The sequence below is a fragment of the Convolutriloba macropyga genome, chromosome 7 (assembly GCF_964194025.1).
Source record: "Convolutriloba macropyga chromosome 7, txConMacr16.3, whole genome shotgun sequence".
NCBI classification, from domain to species: Eukaryota; Metazoa; Xenacoelomorpha; order Acoela; family Convolutidae; genus Convolutriloba; species Convolutriloba macropyga.
Window position 1 is genome coordinate 9172666 of NC_134474.1, and position 16710 is coordinate 9189375.

Below are 16710 nucleotides of genomic sequence, written 5' to 3' on the forward strand. Positions count from 1 at the left end.
AAGGGTTTTGGCCTTAGAGAGGCTCGAACTCCAGACGCTCGTGTTTTTAGCACGTTGCTCTAACCAACTGAGTTATACGCCCGGTTTTGCCTTCTTTGGATGCTCTTATTGGATCATTCAATTGATACCAGGTGTTCCGTAAGATCAACTACTTAGTTTATTTTGATCTCCTAAATTGGTTTTGCAACTGCCCTGGTAAGAAATCAGTTATTTTTTTAAGCTTATCAAAATCATAATTTGCTGCAATTGATCTAATGTTTAACATCTGTTTTCAACAGTTTTTTTAAAATTAAAACGGCCGCTGATGGCGCTGCTAAAATCAGACGAATCAATATACAGTTGCGCTTAGCCAAAATAGCTGTAAATTGTTCTCGTAAATAATGCTGGCTATATAGCAATTGAGAGCACGGAAGGTTTAAATCTGAAGTTTCTTAATTTTAACTGAATAAAAGTTTTGGCCATAGAGAGGCTCGAGCTCTCAACCCTCGCGTTATTAACACGATGCTCTAACCAACTGAGCTATACGCCTGGTAATGCTTTCATTGGGTGCTCTTATTACATCATTCAATTGATACCAGGTGTTCCGTGAGATCAACTACTTAGTTTATTTTGACCTCCTAAATTGGTTTGGCAACTGCCCTGGTATGAAATCAGTTATTTATTTAAGCTTATCAAAATCACTATTTGCTGCACTTGATCTAATGTTTAACATCTGTTTTCAACAGTTCTTTTTAAATTAAAACAGCTGCTGATGGCGCTGCTAAGATCAGGCGAATCAATATACAGTTGCACTTAGCCAAAATTGCTGTAAATGGTTCTCGTAAATAAGGCTGGCTATATAGCTATTGAAAGCATGGAAGGTTTAAATCTGAAATTTCTTAGTTTTAATTGACTAAACGTTTTGGGCATAGAGAGGCTCGCACTCTCGACCCTCGCGTTAATAGCACGACGTTCTAACCAACTGAGCTATACGGCCTTGTTGTTCTGGCATGGGATGCTCTCATTAGATCAGTCAATTGATACCAGATATTCGTTAGATACAATGGTTAGTTTATTTTGATCGCTTAAATTGGTTTGGCAACTGCCCTGGTATGAAATCAGTTTTTTATTTAAGCTTTTCAAAATCACTAATTGCTGCAGTTTAGCCATTGTTTAACATCTGTTTTCAACAGTTTTTTTTAAACACTAAAACAACTGCTGATGGCGATGCTAAGGTCAGGCGAATCAATATAAAGGTGCGCTTAGCTGAAATGGTTCTCTTAAATGAGGTTGGTTATATAGCTATTGAAAGCATGGAAGGTTTATATCTGATATTTCTTAGTTTTAATTGACTAAAGGTTTGGCAATAGAGAGGCTCGAACTCTCGACCCTCGCGTTATTAGCACGATGCTCTAACCAACTGAGCTATAAGGCCTTGTTGTTCTGGCATGAGACGATCTTTTTAGATCATTCAATTGATACCAGATATTTGTGAGATACTCTTTATTTTGATCGCCTAAATTGTTAGATTATTTTGATCGCTTAAATTAGTTTGGCAACTACACTCGTATGAAATCAGTTTTTTATTTAAGCTTTTCAAAATCACTAATTGCTGCAGTTTAGCCATTGTTTAACATCTGTTTTCAACAGTTTTTTTTAAACACTAAAACAACTGCTGATGGCGATGCTAAGGTCAGGCGAATCAATATAAAGGTGCGCTTAGCTGAAATGGTTCTCTTAAATGAGGTTGGTTATATAGCTATTGAAAGCATGGAAGGTTTATATCTGATATTTCTTAGTTTTAATTGACTAAAGGTTTGGCCATAGAGAGGCTCGAACTCTCGACCCTCGCGTTATTAGCACGATGCTCTAACCAACTGAGCTATAAGGCCTTGTTGTTCTGGCATGAGACGATCTTTTTAGATCATTCAATTGATACCAGATATTTGTGAGATACTCTTTATTTTGATCGCCTAAATTGTTAGATTATTTTGATCGCTTAAATTAGTTTGGCAACTACACTCGTATGAAATCAGTTATTTATTTAAGCTTTTCAAAATCACTAATTGCTGCATTTTAGCCATTGTTTAACATCTGTTTTCAACAGTTTTTTTAAACTAAAACAACTGCTGATGGCGATGCTAAGGTCAGGCGAATCAATATAAAGGTGCCCTTAGCTGAAATGGTTCTCTTAAATAAGGTTGGTTATATAGCTATTGAAAGGATGTGAGGTTTAAATATGAAATTTCTTAGATTTAATTGACTAAGGGTTTTGGCCTTAGAGAGGCTCGAACTCCAGACGCTCGTGTTTTTAGCAGGTTGCTCTAACCAACTGAGTTATACGCCCGGTTTTGCCTTCTTTGGATGCTCTTATTGGATCATTCAATTGATACCAGGTGTTCCGTAAGATCAACTACTTAGTTTATTTTGATCTCCTAAATTGGTTTGGCAACTGCCCTGGTATGAAATCAGTTATTTATTTAAGCTTATCAAAATCACTATTTGCTGCACTTGATCTAATGTTTAACATCTGTTTTCAACAGTTCTTTTTAAAATAAAACAGCTGCTGATGGCGCTGCTAAGATCAGGCGAATCAATATACAGTTGCGCTTAGCTAAAATTGCTGTAAATGGTTCTCGTAAATAAGGCTGGCTATATAGCAACTGAAAGCATGGAAGGTTTAAATCTGAAATTTCTTAGTTTTAATTGACGAAAAGTTTTGGCCATGGAGAGGCTCGCACTCTCGACTCTCGCGTTATTAGCACGATGCTCTAACCAACTGAGCTATACGGCCTTGTTGTTCTGGCATGGGATGCTCTCATTAGATCAGTCAATTGATACCAGATATTCGTGAGATACAATAGTTAGTTTATTTTGATCGCTTAAATTGGTTTGGCAACTGCCCTGGTATGAAATCAGTTTTTTATTTAAGCTTTTCAAATTCACTAATTGCTGCAGTTTAGCCATTGTTTAACATCTGTTTTCAACAGTTTTTTTTAAACACTAAAACAACTGCTGATGGCGATGCTAAGGTCAGGCGAATCAATATAAAGGTGCGCTTAGCTGAAATGGTTCTCTTAAATAAGGTTGGTTATATAGCTATTGAAAGCATGGAAGGTTTAAATATGAAATTTCTTAGATTTAATTGACTAAGAGTTATGGCCATAGAGAGGCTCGAACTCTAGAAGATCGTGTGATTAGCACGTTGCTCTAACCAACTGTGCTATACGGCCTTGTTGTTCTGGCATGGGATGCTCTCATTAGATCATTCAATTAATACCAGATATTCGTGAGATACACTAGTTAGTTAAATTTGATCGCTTAAATTGGTTTGGCAACTGCCCTGGTATGAAGTCAGTTATTCAATTAAGCTTGTCAAAATTACTAATTGCTGCATTTTAGCCATTGTTTAACATCTGTTTTCAACATTTTTTTAAAGCTAAAAGAACTGCTGGTCGCCATGCTAAGGTCAGGCGAATCAATATAAAGGCGAGCTCAGCCGGAATGGTTCTCTTAAATAAGGCTAGTTATATAGCTATTGCAAGCATCGAAGGTTTAAATATGAAATTTCTTAGATTTAATTGACTAAGAGTTATGGCCATAGAGAGGCTCGAACTCTAGAAGATCGTGTGATTAGCACGTTGCTCTAACCAACTGTGCTATACGCCTGGTTTTGCTTCATTTGGGTGCTCTTATTAGATCATTTAATTGATACCAGGTGTTCCGTGAGATCAACTACTTAGTTTATTTTGATCTCCTAAATTGGTTTGGCAACTGCCCTGGTATGAAATCAGTTATTTATTTAAGCTTATCAAAATCACTATTTGCTGCACTTGATCTAATGTTTAACATCTGTTTTCAACAGTTCTTTTTAAATTAAAACAGCTGCTGATGGCGCTGCTAAGATCAGGCGAATCAATATACAGTTGCGCTTAGCCAAAATTGCTGTAAATGGTTCTCGTAAATAAGGCTGGCTATATAGCAATTGAAAGCATGGAAGGTTTAAATCTGAAATTTCTTTGTTTTAATTGACTAAAAGTTTTGGGCATAGAGAGGCTCGCACTCTCGACCCTCGCGTTATTAGCACGATGCTCTAACCAACTGAGCTATACGGCCTTGTTGTTCTGGCATGGGATGCTCTCATTAGATCAGTCAATTGATACCAGATATTCGTGAGATACAATAGTTAGTTTATTTTGATTGCTTAAATTGGTTTGGCAACTGCCCTGGTATGAAATCAGTTTTTTATTTCCAGCTTTTCAAAATCACTAATTGCTGCAGTTTAGCCATTGTTTAACATCTGTTTTCAACAGTTTTTTTAAACACTAAAACAACTGCTGATGGCGATGCTGAGGTCAGGCGAATCAATATAAAGGTGCGCTTAGCTGAAATGGTTCTCTTAAATAAGGTTGGTTATATAGCTATTGAAAGCATGGAAGGTTTAAATCTGATATTTCTTAGTTTTAATTGACTAAAGGTTTGGCCATAGAGAGGCTCGAACTCTCGACTCTCGCGGTATTAGCACGATGCTCTAACCAACTGAGCTATACGGCCTTGTTGTTCTGGCTTGGGAGGCTCTCATTAGATCATTCAATTGATACCAGATATTCGTGAGATACACTAGTTAGTTGATTTTGATCGCTTAAATTGGTTTGGTAACTGCCCTGGTATGAAGTCAGTTATTTAATTAAGCTTGTCAAAATCACTAATTGCTGCATTTTAGCCATTGTTTAACATCTGTTTTCAACATTTTTTTTAAAGCTAAAACAACTGCTGGTCGCGATGCTAAGGTCAGGCGAATCAATATAAAGGCGAGCTCAACCGGAATGGTTCTTTTAAATAAGGCTAGTTATATAGCTATTTCAAGCATCGAAGGTTTAAATATGAAATTTTTTAGATTTAATTGACTAAGAGTTATGGCCATTGAGAGGCTCGAACTCTAGAAGCTCGTGTGATTAGCACGTTGCTCTAACCAACTGAGCTATACGCCTGGTTTTGCTTCATTTGGGTGCTCTTATTAGATCATTCAATTGATACCAGGTGTTCCGTGAGATCAACTACTTAGTTTGTTTTGATCTCCTAAATTGGTTCGGCAACTGCCCTGGTATGAAATCAGTTATTTATTTAAGCTTGTCAAAATCACTAATTGCTGCATTTTAGCCATTGTTTAACATCTGTTTTTAACAGTTTTTTTTATACTAAAACAACTGCTGATGGCGCTGCTAAGATCAGACGAATCAATATACATTTGTGCTTAGCCAAAAATCGCTGTAAAGGTTCTCGTAAATAAGGCTGGCTATATAGCAATTGAAAGCATCGAAGGTTTAAATCTGAAATTTCTTAGTTTTAACTGACTAAAAGTTTTGGGCATAGAGAGGCTCGCACTCTCGACCTTCGAGTTATTACCACGATGCTCTAACCAACTGAGCTATATGGCCTTGTTGTTCTGGCATGGGATGCTCTCTTTAGATCATTCAATTGATACCAGATATTCGTGAGATACAATAGTTAGTTTGTTTTGATCGCCTAAATTGGTTTGGCAACTACCCTGGTATGAAATCTGTTTTTTATTTAAGCTTTTCAAAATGACTAATTGCTGCATTTTAGCCCTTGTTTAACATCTGTTTTCAACATTTTGTTTAAAACAATAAAACAACTGCTGATGGCGATGCTAAGGTCAGGCGAATCAATATAAAGGTGCGCTTAGCTGAAATAGTTCTCTTAAATAAGGTTGGTTAAATAGCTTTTGAAAGCATGGAAGGTTTAAATCTGATATTTCTTAGTTTTAATTGACTAAAGGTTTGGCCATAGAGAGGCTCGAACTCTCGACCCTCGCGTTATTAGCACGATGCTCTAACCAACAGCTATTCGGCCGTGTTTTTCTGGCATTGGATGCTCTCATTAAATCATTCAATTGATACCAGGTGTTCCGTGAGATCAACTACTTAGTTGATTTTGATCTCCTAAATTAGTTTGGCAACTGCCCTGGTATGAAATCAGTTATTTATTTAAGCTTATCAAAATTACTATTTGCTGCACTTGATCTAATGTTTAACATCTGCTTTCAACAGTTCTTTTTAAAATAAAACAGCTGCTGATGGCGCTGCTAAGATCAGGCGAATCAATATACAGTTGCGCTTAGCTAAAATTGCTGTAAATGGTTCTCGTAAATAAGACTGGCTATACAGCAACTGAAAGCATGGAAGGTTTAAATCTGAAATTTCTTAGTTTTAATTGACTAAAAGTTTTGGGCATAGAGAGGCTCGCACTCTCGACCTTCGAGTTATTACCACGATGCTCTAACCAACTGAGCTATATGGCCTTGTTGTTCTGGCATGGGATGCTCTCTTTAGATCATTCAATTGATACCAGATATTCGTGAGATACAATAGTTAGTTTGTTTTGATCGCCTAAATTGGTTTGGCAACTACCCTGGTATGAAATCTGTTTTTTATTTAAGCTTTTCAAAATCACTAATTGCTGCATTTTAGCCCTTGTTTAACATCTGTTTTCAACATTTTGTTTAAAACAATAAAACAACTGCTGATGGCGATGCTTAGGTCAGGCGAATCAATATAAAGGTGCGCTTAGCTGAAATAGTTCTCTTAAATAAGGTTGGTTAAATAGCTTTTGAAAGCATGGAAGGTTTAAATCTGATATTTCTTAGTTTTAATTGACTAAAGGTTTGGCCATAGAGAGGCTCAAACTCTCGACCCTCGCGTTATTAGCACGATGCTCTAACCAACAGCTATTCGGCCGTGTTTTTCTGGCATTGGATGCTCTCATTAAATCATTCAATTGATACCAGGTGTTCCGTGAGATCAACTACTTAGTTGATTTTGATCTCCTAAATTAGTTTGGCAACTGCCCTGGTATGAAATCAGTTATTTATTTAAGCTTATCAAAATCACTATTTGCTGCACTTGATCTAATGTTTAACATCTGTTTTCAACAGTTCTTTTTAAAATAAAACAGCTGCTGATGGCGCTGCTAAGATCAGGCGTATCAATATACAGTTGCGCTTAGCTAAAATTGCTGTAAATGGTTCTCGTAAATAAGGCTGGCTATACAGCAACTGAAAGCATGGAAGGTTTAAATCTGAAATTTCTTAGTTTTAATTGACTAAAAGTTTTGGGCATAGAGAGGCTCGCACTCTCGACCTTCGAGTTATTACCACGATGCTCTAACCAACTGAGCTATATGGCCTTGTTGTTCTGGCATGGGATGCTCTCTTTAGATCATTCAATTGATGCCAGATATTCGTGAGATACAATAGTTAGTTTGTTTTGATCGCCTAAATTGGTTTGGCAACTACCCTGGTATGAAATCTGTTTTGTATTTAAGCTTTTCAAAATCACTAATTGCTGCATTTTAGCCCTTGTTTAACATCTGTTTTCAACATTTTGTTTAAAACAATAAAACAACTGCTGATGGCGATGCTAAGGTCAGGCGAATCAATATAAAGCTGCGCTTAGCTGAAATAGTTCTCTTAAATAAGGTTGGTTAAATAGCTTTTGAAAGCATGGAAGGTTTAAATCTGATATTTCTTAGTTTTAATTGACTAAAGGTTTGGCCATAGAGAGGCTCGAACTCTCGACCCTCGCGTTATTAGCACGATGCTCTAACCAACAGCTATTCGGCCGTGTTTTTCTGGCATTGGATGCTCTCATTAAATCATTCAATTGATACCAGGTGTTCCGTGAGATCAACTACTTAGTTGATTTTGATCTCCTAAATTAGTTTGGCAACTGCCCTGGTATGAAATCAGTTATTTATTTAAGCTTATCAAAATCACTATTTGCTGCACTTGATCTAATGTTTAACATCTGTTTTCAACAGTTCTTTTTAAAATAAAACAGCTGCTGATGGCGCTGCTAAGATCAGGCGAATCAATATACAGTTGCGCTTAGCTGAAATTGCTGTAAATGGTTCTCGTAAATATGCTGGCTATATAGCAATTAAAAGCATGGAAGGTTTAAATCTGAAATTTCTTAGTTTAAATTGACTGAAAGTTTTGGCCATACAGAGGCTCGCACTCTCGACCCTCGCGTTATTAGCACGATGCTCTAAACAACTAAGCTAAACGGCAGTGTTTTCCTGCCATGGGATGCTCTCCTTTTATCATTCAATTGATACCAGACATTCGTTCAGATCAACTACTTTGTTGATTTTCATCTCATAAATTGGTTTTGCAACTATCCGGGTAAAAAATCAGTTAATTATATAAGCTTAATCACTATTTGCTGCACTTGATCTAATGTTTAACATCTGCTTTCAACATTTTTTTTTTGAATTAAAATAGCTAGTGATGGCGATGCTAAGATCAGGCGAATCAATATACAGATGGGCATGTCCGAAATAGCTGTAAATGGCTCTCTTGAATAAGGTTGGTTTTATAGCTTTTGAAAGCATGGAAGGTTTAAATATGAAATTTCTTAGTTTTAAATCACTAAAAGTTTTGGGCATAGAGAGGCTCGCACTCTCGACCCTCGCGTTATTAGCACGATGCTCTAACCAACTGAGCTATACGGCCTTGTTGTTCTGGCATGGGATGCTCTCATTAGATCAGTCAATTGATACCAGATATTCGTGAGATACAATAGTTAGTTTATTTTGATCGCTTAAATTGGTTTGGCAACTGCCCTGGTATGAAATCAGTTTTTTATTTAAGCTTTTCAAAATCACTAATTGCTGCAGTTTAGCCATTGTTTAACATCTGTTTTCAACAGTTTTTTTTAAACACTAAAACAACTGCTGATGGCGATACTAAGGTCAGGCGAATCAATATAAAGGTGCGCTTAGCTGAAATGGTTCTCTTAAATAAGGTTGGTTATATAGCTATTGAAAGCATGGAAGGTTTAAATCTGATATTTCTTAGTTTTAATTGACTAAAGGTTTGGCCATAGAGAGGCTCGAACTCTCGACTCTCGCGTTATTAGCACGATGCTCTAACCAACTGAGCTATACGCCTGGTTTTGCTTCATTTGGGTGCTCTTATTAGATCATTCAATTGATACCAGGTGTTCCGTGAGATCAACTACTTAGTTTATTTTGATCTCCTAAAATAGTTTGGCAACTGCCCTGGTATGAAATCAGTTATTTATTTAAGCTTATCAAAATCACTATTTGCTGCACTTGATCTAATGTTTAACATCTGTTTTCAACAGTTCTTTTTAAAATAAAACAGCTGCTGATGGCGCTGCTAAGATCAGGCGAATCAATATACAGTTGCGCTTAGCTAACATTGCTGTAAATGGTTCTCGTAAATAAGGCTGGCTATATAGCAACTGAAAGCATGGAAGGTTTAAATCTGAAATTTCTTAGTTTTAATTGACTAAAAGTTTTGGGCATAGAGAGGCTCGCACTCTCGACCCTCGCGTTATTAGCACGATGCTCTAACCAACTGAGCTATACGGCCTTGTTGTTCTGGCATGGGATGCTCTCATTAGATCAGTCAATTGATACCAGATATTCGTGAGATACAATAGTTAGTTTATTTTGATCGCTTAAATTGGTTTGGCAACTGCCCTGGTATGAAATCAGTTTTTTATTTAAGCTTTTCAAATTCACTAATTGCTGCAGTTTAGCCATTGTTTAACATCTGTTTTCAACAGTTTTTTTTAAACACTAAAACAACTGCTGATGGCGATGCTAAGGTCAGGCGAATCAATATAAAGGTGCGCTTAGCTGAAATGGTTCTCTTAAATAAGGTTGGTTATATAGCTATTGAAAGCATGGAAGGTTTAAATCTGATATTTCTTAGTTTTAATTGACTAAAGGTTTGGCCATAGAGAGGCTCGAACTCTCGACTCTCGCGTTATTAGCACGATGCTCTAACCAACTGAGCTATACGGCCTTGTTGTTCTGGCATGGGATGCTCTCATTAGATCATTCAATTAATACCAGATATTCGTGAGATACACTAGTTAGTTAAATTTGATCGCTTAAATTGGTTTGGCAACTGCCCTGGTATGAAGTCAGTTATTCAATTAAGCTTGTCAAAATTACTAATTGCTGCATTTTAGCCATTGTTTAACATCTGTTTTCAACATTTTTTTAAAGCTAAAACAACTGCTGGTCGCGATGCTAAGGTCAGGCGAATCAATATAAAGGCGAGCTCAGCCGGAATGGTTCTCTTAAATAAGGCTAGTTATATAGCTATTGCAAGCATCGAAGGTTTAAATATGAAATTTCTTAGATTTAATTGACTAAGAGTTATGGCCATAGAGAGGCTCGAACTCTAGAAGATCGTGTGCTTAGCACGTTGCTCTAACCAACTGTGCTATACGCCTGGTTTTGCTTCATTTGGGTGCTCTTATTACATCATTTAATTGATACCAGGTGTTCCGTGAGATCAACTACTTAGTTTATTTTGATCTCCTAAATTGGTTTGGCAACTGCCCTGGTATGAAATCAGTTATTTATTTAAGCTTATCAAAATCACTATTTGCTGCACTTGATCTAATGTTTAACATCTGTTTTCAACAGTTCTTTTTAAATTAAAACAGCTGCTGATGGCGCTGCTAAGATCAGGTGCATCAATATACAGTTGCGCTTAGCCAAAATTGCTGTAAATGGTTCTCGTAAATAAGGCTGGCTATATAGAAATTGAAAGCATGGAAGGTTTAAATCTGAAATTTCTTAGTTTTAATTGACTAAAAGTTTTGGGCATAGAGAGGCTCGCACTCTCGACCCTCGCGTTATTAGCACGATGCTCTAACCAACTGAGCTATACGGCCTTGTTGTTCTGGCATGGGATGCTCTCATTAGATCAGTCAATTGATACCAGATATTCGTGAGATACAATAGTTAGTTTATTTTGATTGCTTAAATTGGTTTGGCAACTGCCCTGGTATGAAATCAGTTTTTTATTTCCAGCTTTTCAAAATCACTAATTGCTGCAGTTTAGCCATTGTTTAACATCTGTTTTCAACAGTTTTTTTAAACACTAAAACAACTGCTGATGGCGATGCTAAGGTCAGGCGAATCAATATAAAGGTGCGCTTAGCTGAAATGGTTCTCTTAAATAAGGTTGGTTATATAGCTATTGAAAGCATGGAAGGTTTAAATCTGATATTTCTTAGTTTTAATTGACTAAAGGTTTGGCCATAGAGAGGCTCGAACTCTCGACTCTCGCGGTATTAGCACGATGCTCTAACCAACTGAGCTATACGGCCTTGTTGTTCTGGCATGGGAGGCTCTCATTAGATCATTCAATTGATACCAGATATTCGTGAGATACACTAGTTAGTTTATTTTGATCGCTTAAATTGGTTTGGTAACTGCCCTGGTATGAAGTCAGTTATTTAATTAAGCTTGTCAAAATCACTAATTGCTGCTTTTTAGCCATTGTTTAACATCTGTTTTCAACATTTTTTTTAAAGCTAAAACAACTGCTGGTCGCGATGCTAAGGTCAGGCGAATCAATATAAAGGCGAGCTCAACCGGAATGGTTCTCTTAAATAAGGCTAGTTATATAGCTATTGCAAGCATCGAAGGTTTAATTATGAAATTTTTTAGATTTAATTGACTAAGAGTTATGGCCATAGAGAGGCTCGAACTCTAGAAGCTCGTGCGATTAGCACGTTGCTCTAACCAACTGAGCTATACGCCTGGTTTTGCTTCATTTGGGTGCTCTTATTAGATCATTCAATTGATTCCAGGTGTTCCGTGAGATCAACTACTTACTTTGTTTTGATCTCCTAAATTGGTTCGGCAACTGCCCTGGTATGAAATCAGTTATTTATTTAAGCTTGTCAAAATCACTAATTGCTGCATTTTAGCCATTGTTTAACATCTGTTTTTAACAGTTTTTTTTTTAAACTAAAACAACTGCTGATGGCGCTGCTAAGATCAGACGAATCAATATACATTTGTGCTTAGCCAAAAATCGCTGTAAAGGTTCTCGTAAATAAGGCTGGCTATATAGCAATTGAAAGCATCGAAGGTTTAAATCTGAAAATTCTTAGTTTTAATTGACTAAAAGTTTTGGGCATAGAGAGGCTCGCACTCTCGACCTTCGAGTTATTACCACGATGCTCTAACCAACTGAGCTATATGGCCTTGTTGTTCTGGCATGGGATGCTCTCTTTAGATCATTCAATTGATACCAGATATTCGTGAGATACAATAGTTAGTTTGTTTTGATCGCCTAAATTGGTTTGCCAACTACCCTGGTATGAAATCTGTTTTTTATTTAAGCTTTTCAAAATCACTAATTGCTGCATTTTAGCCCTTGTTTAACATCTGTTTTCAACATTTTGTTTAAAACAATAAAACAACTGCTGATGGCGATGCTAAGGTCAGGCGAATCAATATAAAGGTGCGCTTAGCTGAAATAGTTCTCTTAAATAAGGTTAGTTAAATAGCTTTTGAAAGCATGGAAGGTTTAAATCTGATATTTCTTAGTTTTAATTGACTAAAGGTTTGGCCATAGAGAGGCTCGAACTCTCGACCCTCGCGTTATTAGCACGATGCTCTAACCAACAGCTATTCGGCCGTGTTTTTCTGGCATTGGATGCTCTCATTAAATCATTCAATTGATACCAGGTGTTCCGTGAGATCAACTACTTAGTTGATTTTGATCTCCTAAATTGGTTTTGCAACTGCGCGGGTAAGAAATCAGTTATTTATATAAGCTTATCAAAATCACTATTTGCTGCACTTGATCTAATGTTTAACATCTGTTTTCAACAGTTCTTTTTAAATTAAAACAGCTGCTGATGGCGCTGCTAAGATCAGGCGAATCAATATACAGTTGCGCTTAACCAAAATTTCTGTAAATTGTTCTCGTAAATAAGGCTGGGTCTATAGCTTTTGAAAGCATGGAAGGTTTAAATATGAAATTTCTTAGTTTTAATTGACTAAAAGTATTGGCCATGGAGAGGCTCGAACTCTCGACCCTCGTGTTATTAGCACGATGCTCTAAACAACTAAGCTAAACGGCAGTGTTTTCCTGCCATGGGATGCTCTCCTTTTATCATTCAATTGATACCAGACATTCATTCAGATCAACTACTTTGTTGATTTTCATCTCATAAATTGGTTTTGCAACTATCCGGGTAAAAAATCAGTTAGTTATATAAGCTTAATCACTATTTGCTGCACTTGATCTAATGTTTAACATCTGCTTTCAACATTTTTTTTTGAATTAAAATAGCTAGTGATGGCGATGCTAAGATCAGGCGAATCAATATACAGATGGGCATGTCCGAAATAGCTGTAAATGGCTCTCTTGAATAAGGTTGGTTTTATAGCTTTTGAAAGCATGGAAGGTTTAAATATGAAATTTCTTAGTTTTAATTGACTAAAAGTTTTGGGCATAGAGAGGCTCGCACTCTCGACCCTCGCGTTATTAGCACGATGCTCTAACCAACTGAGCTATACAGCCTTGTTGTTCTGGCATGGGATGCTCTCATTAGATCATTCAATTGATACCAGATAATCGTGAGATACAATAGTTAGTTTATTTTGATCGCTTAAATTGGTTTGGCAACTGCCCTGGTATGAAATCAGTTTTTTATTTAAGCTTTTCAAAATCACTAATTGCTGCATTTTAGCCATTGTTTAACATCTGTTTTCAACAGTTTTTTTAAACACTAAAACAACTGCTGATGGCGATGCTAAGGTCAGGCAAATCAATATAAAGGTGCGCTTAGCTGAAGTGGTTCTCTTAAATAAGGTTGGTTAAATTGCTTTTGAAAGCATGGAAGGTTTAAATCTGAAATTTCTTAGTTTTAATTGAGTAAAAGTTTTGGGCATAGAGAGGCTCGCACTCTCGACCCTCGCGTTATTAGCACGACGCTCTAACCATCAGCTATACGGCCGTGTTTTTCTGGCATTGGATGCTCTCATTAAATCATTCAATTGATACCAGGTGTTCCGTGAGATCAACTACTTAGTTGATTTTGATCTCCTAAAATGGTTTTGCAACTGCCCGGGTAAGAAATCAGTTATTTACATAAGCTTAACGAAATCACTATTTGCTGCACTTGATCTAATGTTTAACATCTGTTTTCAACAGTTTTTTTGAATTAAAATTGCTGCTGATGGCGATGCTAAGATCAGGCGAATCAATATACAGATGGGCATGTCCGAAATATATGTAAATGGTTCTCTTGAATAAGGTTGGTTTTATAGCTTTTGAACGCCTGGAAGGTTTAAATATGAAATTTCTTAGTTTTAATTGACTAAAAGGTTGGGCCATAGAGAGGCTCAAACTCTCGACCCTCACGTTATTAGCACGATGCTCTAACCAACTGAGCTATACGCCCGTGTTTTTCTGGCATTGGATGCTCTCATTAAATCATTCAATTGATACCAGACATTCGTTCAGATCAACTACTTAGTTGATTTTGATCTCCTCAATTGGTTTTGCAGCTGCCCGGTTAAGAAATTAGTTATTTATATAAGCTTAACGAAATCACTATTTGCTGCACTTGATCTAATGTTTAACATCTGTTTTCAACAGTTTTTTGAATTGAAATTGCTGCTGATGGCGATGCTAAGATCAGGCGAATCAATATACAGATGGGCATGTCCGAAATATCTGTAAATGGTTCTCTTGAATAAGGTTGGTTATATAGCTTTTGAAAGCATGGAAGGTATAAATATGAGATTTCTGAGTTTTAATTGAATAAAAGTTTTTGCCAATGAGATGCGCGAACTCTCGACCCTCGAGTTATTAGCACGAAGCGCTAACCACCTAAGCTATACGGTCTTATTTTTCACTCTTTGGATGCTCTTATTAGATCATTCAATAGATACCAGGTGTTCCGTTTGATCAACTACTTAGTTGATTTTGATCTCCTAAATTGGTTTTGCAACTGCCCGGGTAAGAAATCAGTTATTTATATAAGCTTAACAAAATCACTATTTGCTGCACTTGATCTAATGTTTAACATCTGCTTTCAACAGTTTTTTTTGAATTAAAATAGCTGCTGATGGCGATGCTAAGATCAGGCGAATCAATATACAGATGGGCATGTCCGAAATAGCTGTAAATGGTTCTCTTGAATAAGGTTGGCTATATAGCTTTTGAAAGCCTGGAAGGTTTAAATATGAAATTTCTTAGTTTTAATTGACTAAAAGGTTGGGCCATAGAGAGGCTCAAACTCTCGTCCCTCTCGTTATTAGCACGATGCTCTAACCAACTGAGCTATACGCCCGTGTTTTTCTGGCATTGGATGCTCTCATTAAATCATTCAATTGATACCAGACATTCGTTCAGATCAACTACTTAGTTGATTTTGATCTCCTAAATTGGTTTTGCAACTGCCCGGGTAAGAAATCAGTTATTTATATAAGCTTAACAAAATCACTATTTGCTGCACTTGATCTAATGTTTAACATCTGCTTTCAACAGTTTTTTTTGAATTAAAATAGCTGCTGATGGCGATGCTAAGATCAGGCGAATCAATATACAGATTGGCATGTCCGAAATTGCTGTAAATGGTTCTCTTGAATAAGGTTGGTTATATAGCTTTTGAAAGCCTGGAAGGTTTAAATATGAAATTTCTTAGTTTTAATTGACTAAAAGGTTGGATCATAGAGAGGCTCGAACTCTCGACCCTCTCGTTATTAGCACGATGCTCTAACTAACTGAGCTATACGCCCGGGTTTTGCTGGCTTAGGATGCTCTCATGAGATCATTCAATTGATACCAGACATTCGTTCAGATCAACTACTTAGTTGATTTTGATCTCTTAATTTGGTTTTGCAACTATCTGGGTAAGATATCAGTTATTTATTTAAGCTTATCAAAATCACTATTTGCTGCACTTGATCTAATGTTAAACATCTGTTTTCAACAGTTTTTTAAAATTAAAACAGCTGCTGATGGCGCTGCTAAGATCAGGCGAATCAATATACAATTGCGCTTAGCCAAAATCGCTGTAATTTGTTCTCGTAAAAAAGGCTGGCTATATAGCAATTGAAAGCACGGAAGGTTTAAACCTGAAATTTCTTAGTTTTAATTGACTAAAAGTTTTGGCCCTTGAGAGGCTCGAACTCTCGACCCTCGCGTTATTAGCACGATGCTCTAACCAACTAGGCTGTACGGCCTTGTTTTTCTGACATGGGATGCTCTCATTACATCATTCAATTTATACCAGACATTCGTTCAGATCAACTACTTAGTTGATTTTGATCTCCTAAATTGGTTTTGCAACTGCCCTGGTACGAAATCAGTTATTTATTTATTCTTAACAAAATCACTATTTGCTGCACTTGATCTAATGTTTAACATCTGCTTTCAACAGTTTTTTTTAAATTAAAATAGCTGCTGATGGCGATGCTAAGATCAGGCGAATCAATATACAGATGGGCATGTCCGAAATAGCTGTAAATGGTTCTCTTGAATAAGGTTGGTTATATAGCTTTTGAAAGCCTGGAAGGTTTAAATATGAAATTTCTTAGTTTTAATTGACTAAAAGGTTGGGCCATAGAGAGGCTCGAACTCTCGACCCTCTCGTTATTAGCACGATGCTCTAACTAACTGAGCTATACGCCCGTGTTTTGCTGGCTTAGGATGCTCTCATGAGATCATTCAATTGATACCAGACATTCTTTCAGATCAACTACTTAGTTGATTTTGATCTCTTAATTTGGTTTTGCAACTATCCGGGTAAAAAATCAGTTATTTATTTAAGCTTATCAAAATCACTATTTGCTGCACTTGATCTAATGTTAAACATCTGTTTTCAACAGTTTTTTAAAATTAAAACAGCTGCT

At 36.6% G+C, this 16710-nt stretch overlaps 1 protein-coding gene and 15 non-coding genes across 17 annotated transcripts in view; 1 reads left to right on the forward strand and 15 right to left on the reverse strand.

The window, feature by feature from the left end:
* LOC142342584 (uncharacterized) overlaps positions 1 to 16710 on the forward strand; it is an 83581-nt gene that overhangs the window by 25137 nt on the left and 41734 nt on the right. The window lies entirely within an intron of this gene.
* Trnan-auu (transfer RNA asparagine (anticodon AUU)) lies at positions 903 to 976 on the reverse strand. Its single transcript has one exon. It is a non-coding gene; the product is annotated as a tRNA-Asn (tRNA).
* Trnai-aau (transfer RNA isoleucine (anticodon AAU)) lies at positions 1341 to 1414 on the reverse strand. The gene has a single exon. It is a non-coding gene; the product is annotated as a tRNA-Ile (tRNA).
* Positions 1798 to 1871, reverse strand: Trnai-aau (transfer RNA isoleucine (anticodon AAU)). Its single transcript has one exon. It is a non-coding gene; the product is annotated as a tRNA-Ile (tRNA).
* Trnai-aau (transfer RNA isoleucine (anticodon AAU)) lies at positions 2700 to 2773 on the reverse strand. The gene has a single exon. It is a non-coding gene; the product is annotated as a tRNA-Ile (tRNA).
* On the reverse strand, positions 4022 to 4095 carry Trnai-aau (transfer RNA isoleucine (anticodon AAU)). The gene has a single exon. It is a non-coding gene; the product is annotated as a tRNA-Ile (tRNA).
* On the reverse strand, positions 4460 to 4533 carry Trnai-aau (transfer RNA isoleucine (anticodon AAU)). Its single transcript has one exon. It is a non-coding gene; the product is annotated as a tRNA-Ile (tRNA).
* Positions 8439 to 8512, reverse strand: Trnai-aau (transfer RNA isoleucine (anticodon AAU)). Its single transcript has one exon. It is a non-coding gene; the product is annotated as a tRNA-Ile (tRNA).
* Trnai-aau (transfer RNA isoleucine (anticodon AAU)) lies at positions 8877 to 8950 on the reverse strand. The gene has a single exon. It is a non-coding gene; the product is annotated as a tRNA-Ile (tRNA).
* Positions 9324 to 9397, reverse strand: Trnai-aau (transfer RNA isoleucine (anticodon AAU)). Its single transcript has one exon. It is a non-coding gene; the product is annotated as a tRNA-Ile (tRNA).
* Positions 9762 to 9835, reverse strand: Trnai-aau (transfer RNA isoleucine (anticodon AAU)). Its single transcript has one exon. It is a non-coding gene; the product is annotated as a tRNA-Ile (tRNA).
* Trnai-aau (transfer RNA isoleucine (anticodon AAU)) lies at positions 10645 to 10718 on the reverse strand. Its single transcript has one exon. It is a non-coding gene; the product is annotated as a tRNA-Ile (tRNA).
* On the reverse strand, positions 11083 to 11156 carry Trnai-aau (transfer RNA isoleucine (anticodon AAU)). The gene has a single exon. It is a non-coding gene; the product is annotated as a tRNA-Ile (tRNA).
* Positions 13296 to 13369, reverse strand: Trnai-aau (transfer RNA isoleucine (anticodon AAU)). The gene has a single exon. It is a non-coding gene; the product is annotated as a tRNA-Ile (tRNA).
* Trnai-aau (transfer RNA isoleucine (anticodon AAU)) lies at positions 14178 to 14252 on the reverse strand. The gene has a single exon. It is a non-coding gene; the product is annotated as a tRNA-Ile (tRNA).
* Trnai-aau (transfer RNA isoleucine (anticodon AAU)) lies at positions 15072 to 15146 on the reverse strand. Its single transcript has one exon. It is a non-coding gene; the product is annotated as a tRNA-Ile (tRNA).